The sequence below is a fragment of the Mesoplodon densirostris genome, chromosome 18, assembly GCF_025265405.1.
Source record: "Mesoplodon densirostris isolate mMesDen1 chromosome 18, mMesDen1 primary haplotype, whole genome shotgun sequence".
NCBI lineage: Eukaryota > Metazoa > Chordata > Mammalia > Artiodactyla > Ziphiidae > Mesoplodon > Mesoplodon densirostris.
Window position 1 is genome coordinate 26,024,036 of NC_082678.1, and position 13,937 is coordinate 26,037,972.

Here is a 13,937-nt window from a genome sequence, read left to right on the forward strand (position 1 = left end):
ATAATTCCAAATTATTTCTTGAAGAGAGTGAGATTCCTCCCAAGTCATTTAACATGCTTACTAATCAATAAAGATATGAAAAAACAAAAAATCCATATTTATGAAGCAAGCAAATTATATTAAAAGACTGACTTTGAGAAAAGGTTGCTGCTTGCCAAGAAAATTTTATTATTATAAAATATTTTCTGTCATTTGTATTTCTTCATTTTCCCTTCCAGATTATCTGCGTAGCCTTGTAAACACATCATAATCCAAAGCAGTGGAGCTTTATAAATAAAATGTAAATCAACGCAAGAGAGCCAACAGCATAATTAAAAGTGTACCGGGCTTCCCTGGTGGCGCAGTGGTTGAGAGTCCACCTGCCGATGCAGGGGACACGGGTTCATGCCCCAGTCCAGGAAGATCCCACATGCCGTGGAGCGGCTGGGCCCATGAGCCATGGCCATTGAGCCTGCGCGTCCGGCTTCCGTGCTCCACCACAAGAGAGGCCACAACAGTGAGAGGCCCGCGTACCGCAAAAAAATAAAATAAAAAACGGGCTTCCCTGGTGGCGCAGTGGTTGAGAGTCCGCCTGCCGATGCAGGGGACACGGGTTCGTGCCCCGGTCCGGGAAGATCCCACATGACGCGGAGTGGCTAGGCCCGCGAGCCATGGCGGCTGAGCCTGCGCGTCCGGAGCCTGTGCTCCGCAACGGGAGAGGCCACAACAGTGAGAGGCCCGCGTACAGGAAAAAAAAAAAAAAAAAAAAGCATACCACCACCACAACCACCATCATCCCAAGCAGATTACAAAATAGCAAGCAGATTATAAAATAATAGTCTACAAGCATACTTTTTAAAATATATATCTATATGCACTGAATATCTTATATAAAAAGCAAAGAGAGAGAGATGAAACAAAATATTAAAAGTAAACATCTCCTTCCCCAAAACCCTAACTCCATTCCAGTCATGAGGAGAACATCACACAAACCCAAGTTGAGGGACAGTCTATGAAATACATGAACCAGGACTCTTCAAAATTGTCATTAAAAAAAGGAACGTCTGGGACTTTCCTGGTGGTGCAGTGGTTAAGAATCCATCTGCCAATGCAGGAGACACGGGTTCCAGCCCTGGTCCAGGAAGATCCAACATGCTGCAGAGCAACTAAGCCCGTGCGCCAGAACTGCTGAAGCCCGCACGCCTAGAGCCCCTGCTCCACAACAAGGGAAGCCAACACAGTGAGAAGCGCGTGCACCGCAATGAAGAGTAGCCCCTGCTCGCCGCAACTAGAGAAAGCCCACACACAGCAACGAAGACCCAACGCAGCCAAAAATAAATAAATTAAATAAATTATTTTAAAAAAAAGAAACTAAAGAGTCAAAAACAAACTAAAGAAATAAAATATATTTTGGGAAGAAATAGGAAAAATTATACATGGACTTGATATCTGATAGTATAACTATTAGTATTACTGAATTATCTTCTTAGGTGTGATAATGGTATTATGTTTATGAAGAAATATGTCCTCATTCTTAGGAGACACATGATGAAGTATGAATGAAATGCCATCTAAGATGTCTGCCACTTACTTTCAGCTGGCTCAGGAAAAAAAAATTCTATCTATTTGACAGAGAGAGAGACAAGGCAAATTATGACATAACGCTAACAATTGGGTATTGATTATACTATTCTTAAAACTTTGCTGTAGGCGTAAAGATTTTCATAATATAAATTAAACTAACAGTTTTCTTTAACTTAAAAAAGATTCAAAACCCAAACTAATCCAGAAGTTATAATCTTCTCGTAAATATAAAATATATTTTATTTTATGCTGCTTAACTCATCTCCTCCAAATTAAAAAAAAAATTGAAAAGGGGTGACTTATTTTCCATAGTAAGGAATTATAGCTAACATCCAGGAGTAATATTTAGGTTTCCTTCAAATTGATGTTGAATAGAGTCTTTTTAATCATCTGAGCAGTTTATACTGATCTTGGGCTCATTAATTGCTAACTTACCTAGTTTTTTTAAATAAGAATGTTTATTTTAATACAATTACCTTATCCCTTAAAGAAGCTGGAAAGAAGATTAAATAACCCAGAAGACAGAGTTGGAAACTGTAAAGAAGTATAAGAAAGAGAGTCACTGGCAGAAGAGAAGAGCAGATCTCTGGCAAAGCTGCATTCCATGTACCCTGCCTGGGTCAGACATAGTTCATCTTGAGCCGAAGATCCAGTAGAGACCCATCTGCCCAAAATGCCTTTCTCCAACTGAGAAAGAAGTGAAAATGCTAAGACATATGAGGACATTTGTTGCTGTCTACAGCTAATTGAATCAGAAATGTTTAGTACCATTTCTAGTCCTGAAATTCTATTATTCTACATAAAACACCTTTAAAAACAAGTATATATTATCATTTCACACCCATTAGGATGGCTACTATCCAAAAAATAGAAAATAACTGTTTGCGAGGATATGGAGAAATTGGAACCCTTTTACATTTCTGGTGGACATCAAACGGTGCTACTGCTATGGAATACAATATGGGGATTCCTCAAAAAATTAAACACAGAATTACCATATCATCTAACAATTCTTCTGGGTATTTCCTGAAAGAACTGAAAGTAGGGACCTGAACAGATATGTATACACCCAAGTTCACAGCAACATTATTCACAACAGCCAAAAGGTGGAAGCAACCTGAGTGTCTATCAAAAACTGGATGGATTTTAAAAAATGTGGTATTTACCTACAATGGCATAGTATTTAGCCTTAAAAAGGAAGAAAATGCTGCCACATGCTACAATATGGATGAACCTTGAAGACATGCTAAGTGAAATTAGCCAGTCACAAAAAGACAAATATTGTATCAGTGCACTTATATGAGGTACCTATGGTATGAATGGACCCTATTCAAACTCTTAGAAACAGAAAGTAGAATGATGTTTGCCAGGTGCTTGAGGGAGAGGGGGATGGAGGGTTAGTGTTTAATGAGTACAGACTTCAATTTGGGAAGATGAAGTTCTGGAGATGGATGGTGGTGATGGTTGTACAACAATGTGAATGCACTTAATGACACTGAATTGTATGCTAAAATGATTATAATGGTAAATTTTATGTTATGTATATTTTTACAATATTCAAAAAAAAAAACCCCACAGGTATGCAAGCCATAATACCCTCCTAACCCTCGTTAAAAGGAGTGAGGCCCATGTCCTAATCCTGATGCAAACTTAAGGAATGCTCACTGCCCATTTCCCCATCTTCCCTGCCCAGGAAGGAGAACCACGAGCTGGCAGGGCAGAGCCAGAGCCAGAGGCGGGAAATTGGTCCTGACGTTAGTCCCGCTGAAGAAACTCAGAAGAGCCACAACAGAGGGTAAGGCCCAAGAAGACGGACAGAGGCAGGCTAGGGAAGAGAAGGCAAAGGCAGAAGGAAGGAAATCCCTGAGAACATGGGCAGCTGATGACACTGGGAAGGGACACCACAGCTGTGAGGAAAAGGAGGATCAGACAACAGGGGAAATCAGAGAAGGGAACTGCCCCAAGGTAAGGAAAGAGAGGAGTAGGAGAAAAAAGAAGAATTGTAAGCAAGAAGGAGATTCATTCAAGAAGAGACTCTTCCCAAGTACCAGCAGGAAAATGACTTCGTTCCACTGAGGTGGCCATTTGTATCTAAAGAAACCAAGAAAGTTGCTGAAGCCTATAAAAAGTCAGGAAGAAACATTCTTTTCTGTGTAAGAATACTAATATACCCCCATCCACAGAGAACTGTGTACTGCCATTTTTTTCATTTGGTTTTGTCTTTTTTTCTCCCTCAAGAAGAGAACACTTACTTGTTTAGGAATAATTTCAATCAGGGCCTACCTTTTTTATTTGTACCAAACACTAGTACGCCATGAATGAGCTAAAGCGTTTTAATGGCACAGGGGTAAGAGTACAGGCTTGAAGCCAGCTCTGCCTGAATCTGAATCCTGGCATTGTGACCTGAGGCGATCTGCTTAAAAATCTGCTTTGATTTCCAAATCTGCAAAATGGGAATAATAACAGGGCTACACTTCAAGGCATTACTGCAAGAATTAAATAGGGTAAAATATGAAAGCACTTAGAACAGTGTCTGGCCCACACTAATCACTATTAAGGTATTAGCTTCCTATTATACTCCAGACCTAGAACAGGAGTTCCAGGAGAGCTGAGATTTTGTCTGTTTTGTTCCCTGTTGAAGCCTCAGGTACCTCACATAATTCTTGGTTGACTAATAAACATGTATTGAATGGCAGCAACACAGGAGCCCGGAGGCACAGCACTACCTCTCTGTTATGACCAACAACTAAACCTGCGTAACAGCTCAGGCCCGCAGCTCCCAGGGCGTTTGCTCCACCTTATCTCAGGGGCTTCTGTGACGCTGCCATGATTACCTCCGTCTCACAGACAGAGGAAGGCGCAGAAGACGGAAGCGACTTGCCCAGGAATCCTGGCAATTAATGCTACTTCTGTTCACTCTAGACCCCCACCCAGAAAGCTCAGAACATACCCTACTGAACTGTTCAATCCTCCTTAACTACAGATACCCAGAGTTCAAGTTCACCAAAACACTTTATCCGATTTGCTTCAATAGAATTGATGGAGAGGGAGGAAACAGAGGAAACAACATTACTAACTATTAAAGTTGAACAACGGGTACAGTGGGATTGATTCTACCCTTTCCACTTCTATACATCTGAAATTTTCCATAATAAAAAAAATGTAATTAAAAAATAAACTCTTCACTCCCAACATAAGCTCTGCCACTTCCAACTTCCTATTGAGCACACCTGGGTGCGAGGAAAACACCACAGCAGAGAAGTTTCTCAGTCTGAGGCACTGAAGAGAGTTCTGCACTGGGAATCAGGAAGCTTCAGTCTTCACTCTGCTTTATCTAACTGTGAGACCTCACTGGTCCCTCAAGCTCCTCTGGGCCCTGAACTTCCTCATCTGTTCCTTCCAGGGTTAAGATTCTGATTTCACCTTTCTACTAGTTCCTTAAACTCAACACACAAAACCAAAATCATCTTTTCTCTATTCTAAACCCCTAAGACCTGCTCTTCCTCCTGACTTCTGTATTCCTGCTGTCCCATTCTGCCAGCCATCCAACCACAAACACCTCAGCATCATCTCTGACTTAAGACACAGAACTGACTGTTCCTTCCCCTCCTAATCAGTCACCACATCTCTCTGTTCAACCTCCAAAGTATCTCTTGACTCCACCACCTCCTTTCATTCCCAAGCACACTAACTCAGGCACTCATCATCCCTCACCTGGAGTAGTGCCATGAACTCGACTGAAAACCCTGTCTCTAGTTTCTCCTCACTCACAATCCATCATATGCATTCTCCAAAACCCAGTCATGACCTCTCAACAGCCTCACTGTCCACTATGTTCTTTCATGTAACCCAGGGTCCGGGTAATTTGGATACTCAGTTTCCGGACATCCACCTCATTTCCAACACCACCCCTCAGCCTTTGCTCAAGCTACCCTTCCCTCCAGAATGCCCTCTTCTTGCCCTGGCGCCTCAATTTCACAGTGGTGCAATTTAAATGCCACCTCCTCAGTTGAAGTGTTCCCTTACATCCGCAAGGGGGCAGTATCACTCCCTCCACTGAACCCCTAAGCACCTTGTCTGAACCCCTCTTACAGCACCCTTCAAATTCCTATTAGTCCTTTCTTGGTTTGGTGCCCCTACTCTCTCTACTAGATGATTCGCTCCTTGTCAGAGGAAATGATGCTTTATTCGTCTTTGTATCCTTCAGAACAGAGCTTCTCAAAGACTGTGCCGTGGCACTGTGGTATGCCATGAATGAGCTAAAGAGGTTCTAGTCAGTCATCCCCTCAGCCCTCCACAAAGAGACTTCAGCAGCCAAAGTCCCACAAGTCAAGCCTCAAGCAGCCTCAAGCAGCCTGCTCCTTCAGCCAAGTATACGCCACGATGACTTGAGAGGCACTAAGAGGATGCAACACGTGGTACACAATGGATGCGCACTAAACATGTGCTGAGCTGAACCTTGGAATAACTCACCCGTTCCCCTTCAACCACTATGTTCTCAAGAAAACTTACCATCCAGACTAGACTCTCTCTGAACATTCTCCCCGAACAGGTTCTGATCATCTTTTTAATAATCACCTGTTTATTAGCTGGTTATACTTGCCTTACCATCCAAAGCCCACATCGATAGTTTACTGATTCAAATAGCAAAGGATATGAACAAACAATTCACCATGAAGAGACTCAAAGAGAAAAATTCAACATTATAGAACAAAGAAGTACAAATGCCACTTTACACTATTCAATAAGCAAAAACTTTTAAGGAAAAAATGTATTTATATCCAGTTATGGCGAAACAGGTACATCTGTATATCTCTTAGTAGTACAAACTGGTATAACATTCTTGAAAAACAGTATGGCGATATATATATCAAAAGCCATAAAAACATTCATACCATTTAACACAATAATGCATTCAAAAATTTATCCTAGAGATATAATTAGCCAGAAGAAAAGTACAATAATATCTACAATAATGTACATTAAAGTATTAACTGAAAACGAGCCAGCAACATAAATAACTAACATAAAAAGAGTTAAGTAAATTATTGACAGCATGACTTGATGACATATTTTGCAGCCTCTCAAAGTGTAATCATGTCAATTAAAATTGTGACAACTATAACATGGAAATGTTTCATAATCTAATAAGTAGGAAAAATTCAAATTATATACATTATAATTAAAAAGGAGTATAATAATGTGTGTATATAGATATATAGATATATATAGATATATATCTATATATATATACATATTTTTTAACAGAATGCCAAAAAGAAAATCAACTGTTTTAGGGGTAGTAACCCAAATATTTAACAATTTACTTAATAACAATTCTTAAATTATTTTATAATTTAAGAGAGAAAGTTCTATCATATTGAGGAAACTAGGGGTCCCAGGATGCAAACTCGATATAGTCTCAGGAAGAGGTCCACACCTCTCTTTTACTGCTCACTTTGGCCTTAACTGAGAACGCTCATGCACTTCTTATCACAATGACCTATGACAACCCAGACCCCAGCTTTCCAAGGAGCAAGAAACCAGCTCAACTAGCCTTCTGATCATCCCCATGAACCTGTGGGGGATGAATCGTGCAAACTACCCTAACTCAAGAAACAAAGAACCCCTACAACAATGTTTTACTTTAGCAATCAATAAGTAGCCAAGCCTAAGTTTAATTATAAACCCTAAAAGTATATAGCATTGTCTCATTAAAGTCTCTGGGACTAGCATTAAAAAGACATCAAAAAATAATTTTAGCACTGATGCCCCACAAGGACAATATTAGAACAGTCTTCTAATTGTTTTTCTGTAGTATTACCATTTTCTTAGTTTAATACTGAATGGCCAAGATACTATAATGGACCAAGAAGATTAATTACTGGGAAATAATAAATACTCAAGACTAAAATGTCATTCTTAGGGCATTTCAGCAATAAACAAATAATTTGAAGGACTAATACAACCATTAGGAAAAAAGTTTAACCTTCTGTTTCCATTGATATGTTCCTGGTATCCAGATCCTCAGAAATGCAGATATATAGTCATTCATGACAACACACACATAGTACATAACAGGAAAAATAAACAATTTAATACTTAACCCGTTCATCAGAGCACTGGGCGATCAACACTCAAGAATGTTGACACAAAAACTGAAGGACCTCTGAAGATCCAATCATATGCAGATAGGTTGAATCCCTGTGCAGTTACTCATTCAAAACAGAAGTGGAAGATTAACCTACCCTCACTTCTCTTCAAACAAACTGACAAAGCATCAGGCAGTCTGTTTGGAGTAGGTTCACCATCATCCAGTCGGCTCCAGAAGTAGCCAATTCAGTCAGGTCACCACTGCTGCACCAGGGCCCTACTTCCTCCACCTTGTCCCAGCTCATCTTGCTGACCAGACACCCTCCTCTAGATTAAGTCCCTTTTGTCTTTTCCTCAGGCATTACCAAGTCCTTGCTTTGTAAATAAGGCTCTCCCAGACCTTACTCACCTGCAGTTCACTGCACTGGGAATCACCCAAAGAGCCCATCAGAGCTCTTTATAATTTCTGAAAGAGAGAGAAGGAACCTTTTAATACATACTAGAAAACACCACTGCTGATGTATCAGTTCTGAAGCATTTGTATCCAGTGGTCACAGCGTATGGTCCTTTGGTCCACAGTACTTCACTAAAATGTAGCATAACCAGCCAGGACCAAGAGTCCTGAGATAAGGGTCCAGAGATAAAAGTTTGCTTTAATGTTGCTACTAATCAGCTGTGTGACCTTGGGAAAGTCACTTGACTTCTCCAGGCCTCAATTTCCTCATCTGGAAAATAAGACAGACTAGATAGAAGCAGCAGAGCATACTGCAATGGAAAGAGAACGCCCTTTCCAAAGCACAACGCCAGCACCACTACTTACTGGTCTTGCGACATTATGTTCGTTAATTCACATTTAACCTAAATTTCCTCTGCAAAGCAGAAATAACAGCTATCTTGGAGTTGTTCTGAAAACTAAAGGAAAGATAATGAGTTATAAAAAGCCTATAGTAAGTATACTGTGCATCTCATCATAAAATTCCACAGATGATAATTACCAACATTACTCCCAGCCCTAAGGTTACGTGAATTCAATTTCCAAATATTTATTTCCTTACAAGATCAACAAATCAAAACTTTACCAACCTGACAATGCAATTAACTGTTTGAGTGTTTCACTAACAATTCAATTACAGTTATCTTAAACTAATGGAAGTTTAAGATTATCAATATTAATTAACATCACAGGAAATAAGGGTGGAATACCTGCCTAACATCTAAACGGGTTCCGTGGCCATGCCTTCCATGACTTCTCCCTCTGCTTTCACTACTGCCCGCGCACCGAGTCAAGAGAGGTCTTCCAAACACCAAGTAACACCAACTGCTTTCTACGGTCAGATTAGGGGGACATGGCTAACGATGGAGGAAGGAGAGCAGAGGCTTTTTATCTTTTTTCTTATATACACTTAGCACTGCTTGGATTTGTTTACCATAGCATGCATCAGTTTTACATAAAAATAAATAAGTTTTTAAACTATATTAGTTACACATATTGCCTACTGAAAGGAAGCTCGCCTCACAGGATTATTTTCACCACTAGGAGAATATCGACAGAAGAAAGCAAAAAGGCAAATTCAGATGTTCTGAGAACACCTAAAATATGGCACAGAAATAACAAAAATCACAAACATTCACACGTCACAATGGTTTACTCAAAAAAATGTGCCTGCATTCTTTGAAGAACCTAAAGATGAATCAGGGTTTCTGGGGGTCAAAACAAGTTGAACACACAAATTCTGGCTTTACCAGACAATTTCCTGCCCTTGGAGAAACTGACCCAGTACAATTTACACCAGTAAACAAGTTGGTATGACTCTTTAGTAGTATGCTGAAAAACGTTCAATTTGCTTTAGACAATTGGTAGCTTTTAAAATAAAGATATATACATATATAAATATATATGCACACATATATATACATATAAATTAAAAATCTTCATGTTATATCTACTATTTATTTTTGAAAGAGGAATATTAACCTTATTAAATTCAGGATAGCTCAAAAGCATAATCTCAGCCACCGGTGAAGTGACAGACCACTAAGTTTTATGTGGCTCCTAGCCAGTGCTACCGAAGTCATCCTGACTACACCCAGCAATTTAAATGAACTACAAGCTGCTGCGGCCACACTCTCCACACATATCATACTTCTCTCCTAGAAAACAATTCAAACTATTATTTAGAAATCAAATTATATTTGCATGTATACTTATCTAAGTTGATGGAAATAAACAGCCATAACACTTTGTTTATAATTTTTAAGTAGCTCCTCCCCATCTCTTGTTTATCGACAAGTTGATAAACTTGGCCCCAAATCTACTATGCATTTAAAACTGCTAAGCATTTAAGACAACAGGCAAAGGACCTTACTTCTTGTGCTGGGCCTGTATTTAGAGTCTTAAATATATTCTGACAGATAATTATAGACTAATTTGCATTTAATATCAATACCATGCCTACTTCTTAAACAGGGAACAAAAATGCATGTGTAAGATCTGGTCTACTTATTTGTAGGTCCCTCTGCAATATTCTTAGCCTTTCATGAATATGCTCTATATTTTTAAACTACACAAGGCCCTTTGCAAGTAGGAATGATTTCCCCTGTTATTGTGGCATCACTCCCTTCTCCAGTAAAACACTGGACTGTCCATAAATGTATACAGACTTTAAAACAATGTAGATTGAATACTTACGGTATTAGAAATAAAACTTCTTGCTAACAACTGCAAAAATCAAGCACACCAGCTGATAGAGAGGCACTTACTGACTCCCCAAAACTCCCGCCTTACCTAAAAATAGTGTCCCAGCTTCCCAGCCAAAAGGACAGACTAAAAAAGCTATGTCTTCATTCAACTCAAAGACACAGACCCTCGCTTCACCACAAACTTCAGTACTATGGCATTTCCCATTTTAGAATGCTTCGTGTGACAACCTGTTCGGTGGCCAACCACCAACTTCACTTTGAAGTGAATACTAACACTTCACATGGTCTACACGTGTGAAAATTGTGGAAAATGTCTTGACACAGCTCAGGCCAAACAGCACTAGCCACACAAGATTACCTATTTCTAAATATTCCCTTTTGGATTATAAACAAACATCTCCATAGGCCCAAAAGTAGATCATTGGTTCTTTCCACAAAGTAATATGTATTAAAAAAAAAAAAGATAAAAGGTACAGATTGGGAGGTCTAAGGCATGAATATGCCTCCATCTGTAAGCTGAAAATAAATTTTAAAATCCATATTTGCTCTGCTAAGAATAAAAATAAAAATATATGTAATACACACAAGCACTTCTGAGTTTCAAACACAAGCAAATGTGGTGTGTGCACTTACAAAAAGATCTTGGTTTATGTCCACCTTCCTCTCCCCAGTTTTTTTTTTTTAAGGCAAAAATGTCAACTGTATGCCTCAATCTGGAATAAAATAAAGCACAGCTTACTCTTCTTAAACAGATGTGTGATAGAGATGAAAACTTTGTGAGTGCATTTCAAAACTCAAAGCCTACCCAGATGTGTTAAAGGAAAAAAAAACAAAACCCTGCAGTAACCAATCTACCATAACAACTTACATTTTCTCAATAAACCATAGTAAAATATTTTACAGACACACACACTCACACACACTGTAGTATAGTACATCTACAATGACTAAAATTAAAATATATATTTTTAAAGTTGAGAAAATTGCTTGTGAAGAATGTAAAATTAGCAACACTCTCCTTCTCACCAGTACAGAATACTGACTGTTCACTGACACTATATTAATAATGTTCTATAAATCCAAAGCCTTATAAGTTAGATTAAATAAAGCAACACTCTGCATTCACACACTACCTGTGACCAGAAGATAATGACAAGCCAGTCTTATCCCTAATAACCTAACCAAAATGCAGCACTATCATTTTTATTTCCAAATAATTATGAGAGAGCCAAGCACTGTTCCATTTTGCAGAAAATAAAAGCAGGATTTGCCTGAAATCATTCTTTCCAATGGAAAGGGTGTACTTTACACGAGTCCCACATACTGTAGACACACAAAATCCACATACACAATCACTAACACTCAATGCAGACTAAGTGATGGACACCAAAGCACAGAAAAAATTAAGACATTCAATTAAAGTTACACAAGGGAATTTAAATAGGCAAACTATAATTACCCCTGGTGAAGATACTAATCAAGGATGGCTGCAAATAACATTTGGCTCTGGATAAGCTCCAGTAGCTGAAAAGTTTGGTATACTTGACACAGTTGTCCTTTCCAGATCTAGCCCTGCCTCTACTCCCATTTGACTGAGTGAGTGATTTAGAAATAAAGATGGCCCCATCAAGTTACTTAGTTTCAGTCTCACTCTCATGACTTGATTAAAATAAAGAAGGAAAAAAGGTAAATCATTTTTAACTGCAGTCTCACCTTACACATCTCACCAGCACTGTAGTTCTTTAGTGATCAATGACTTCATCCAATTCCTGAGATAAACAGAAAAGTAAAATGTGTCTAGACAACACCAGTAAGAGACATGTAGCAAACATTCTATCAGCCTGAAGTGAAAGGGCATATAAATTTCAAATGGAAAAAGTTACCAAAATGGTACAGCATGCAGTTTATAAATGAGTCTGTTTGCTTTACTTTAAAACAAAAACATTTCCTCTCTGTGTGATAAAAGAATAATTATAAAGTGTTCTTAAAATCCAAACATAAAAATGTCATATCTGACTGACCTTACTTTCAAAAAATGGAATGAAAAAGAAGGAGAAAAAAGAAAAGATGAAGGAGAAGAAATCCACTCATACGAGTTTAAGAGAGGGCAAAATTAAGAACAAACTAGCCAGGACGACGGCTTTCTCCCCCCTCCCCCCGCCCAACTCTAGGAATCCACTGTCTCTGGAGTTACACATCTATTAACGATTTGCCTGAAAAGTGTAAGTGGTGAGGGTGAAGGAACAACAATTTTGAGTTTCAAACACAACCTGAGGGTCTCAATCCAAGAAGAATCCTAAGACCCTGATTTCCAACCCTGGCTGGACGATCCTCAGCAAAGGGGAGGGTGCAGGAGGCTCAAATAATTTGGGGGGAGAGCAATCAAAGTTCCTTAGATAAACCTGCGGTCCCTTAGCTCAAGAAAAGGGAAGTCGTGAAGGAATCTCCAGGAAAGGATCCTCTGTTTTTATTTTTGTTGATGTGCTTGTGGCCCAATGAGAATTTCCGAGGAGGGGGCGGAGAAAGGGGGTAAAGAAAGTAAAGCTCAGGCAACAGCCCTCGGCGGGGGAGGGAGGGGTGCACCCCTGACCCACTTTTCCCCGCGCCCACCCTCCGGCCCCCGCCCGACCCCGCGTGGAAGTCCGAGCCCAGAGGGGGCAATCGAGCGGGGTGTGGGAGGCCTGCACGCTCCCCACCCCCAGCCGCGACCCGGAGGAGGGGAGCGTGCAAGGCGGCTCGACTCCCCCTCACGGAGTGCCGTGGGCTGGACAAACCTCCCGCAGGCTAGCGGCCGGGGTCTGCGAGGCCCCCTCCACGGCCTGGGCCGAGGGCTCCGCGGCCCCCAGCGGAGGGGAAGGGGGCCAGGGAGGGAAAGAAGCTGTAAACAGCCCCAGCGTCCGGGCCTCGCCTCGAAGAGCCCCGCTTCCCAGGCCCCGCCGCGGGCCGTCTGGGCCCCAGGCCCGCCCCGGGGCCGACCCTCCCGGGACTTGGAGGACCGGAGGGGAGTCCGGTCCTCTCTCCGGAGGGCTCCGGCAGCTCGCGGAGCGGTCCCAGCAGCAGAGAAGGGGGAAGTCAGCACTTACCTGTCATTACTTTCTACGCCATCTTGGATCCACTTGTCAACGTCCCCACAAAGCATTATGGGTAAGAAAGAGCCTTTAAAGTGACTCTCCCCCCGCCCCTCGGCCTCGGACTCCCGCCTCCCGCCGCCGGCGCCGCCCCTCGGGCCGCACCTCCCGCCCGGAAAGTTGCCCCGGGTGGCTGGGAGGTCCAGAGGCCCGCAGCCCGGGTCCCCCCTCCCCCGTACTGTTTGCCTTGAAAACCGCCCCCCATGTTTAAAAATGTGGCTTTGGGTCTTTCCCGTCGCTCCTGCCCCGGCCTCCCTTCCCCCCACCCTTCGCCTCCACGCCGGTTCCCTGTACCCCGCCGCCCTCCTGTCCTGGCAGACACCCCGCGTCTGCATTTAATCAGCCCGAGGTTTCCCTGCTGCTGGCAGCAAAGAGCCGCCCATTGATTTATTTATGCGTCTGTTATTGCTCTAGATCTTCGGTGCCCGGAGGCGGGCTTCTGCTTCCCGCCCC

The 13,937-nt window shown here is 41.4% G+C and overlaps 1 protein-coding gene across 4 annotated transcripts in view; it reads right to left on the reverse strand.

The window, feature by feature from the left end:
• Positions 1-13,481, reverse strand: part of HELZ (helicase with zinc finger) — a 158,978-nt gene extending 145,497 nt beyond the window's left edge. For 3 of the 4 annotated variants that reach the window (XM_060080431.1, XM_060080432.1, XM_060080428.1), the window contains exons 1-3: positions 13,440-13,481; positions 12,070-12,125; positions 8,066-8,122 (exon numbers count right to left, since the gene is read on the reverse strand). The gene's annotated coding sequence lies outside the window, so the exon portion shown is untranslated. The remainder of the gene's footprint in view (positions 1-8,065; positions 8,123-12,069; positions 12,126-13,439) is intronic. The other variant, XM_060080430.1, reaches the window with a different exon arrangement.
• Positions 13,482-13,937: the final 456 nt, after the last annotated feature.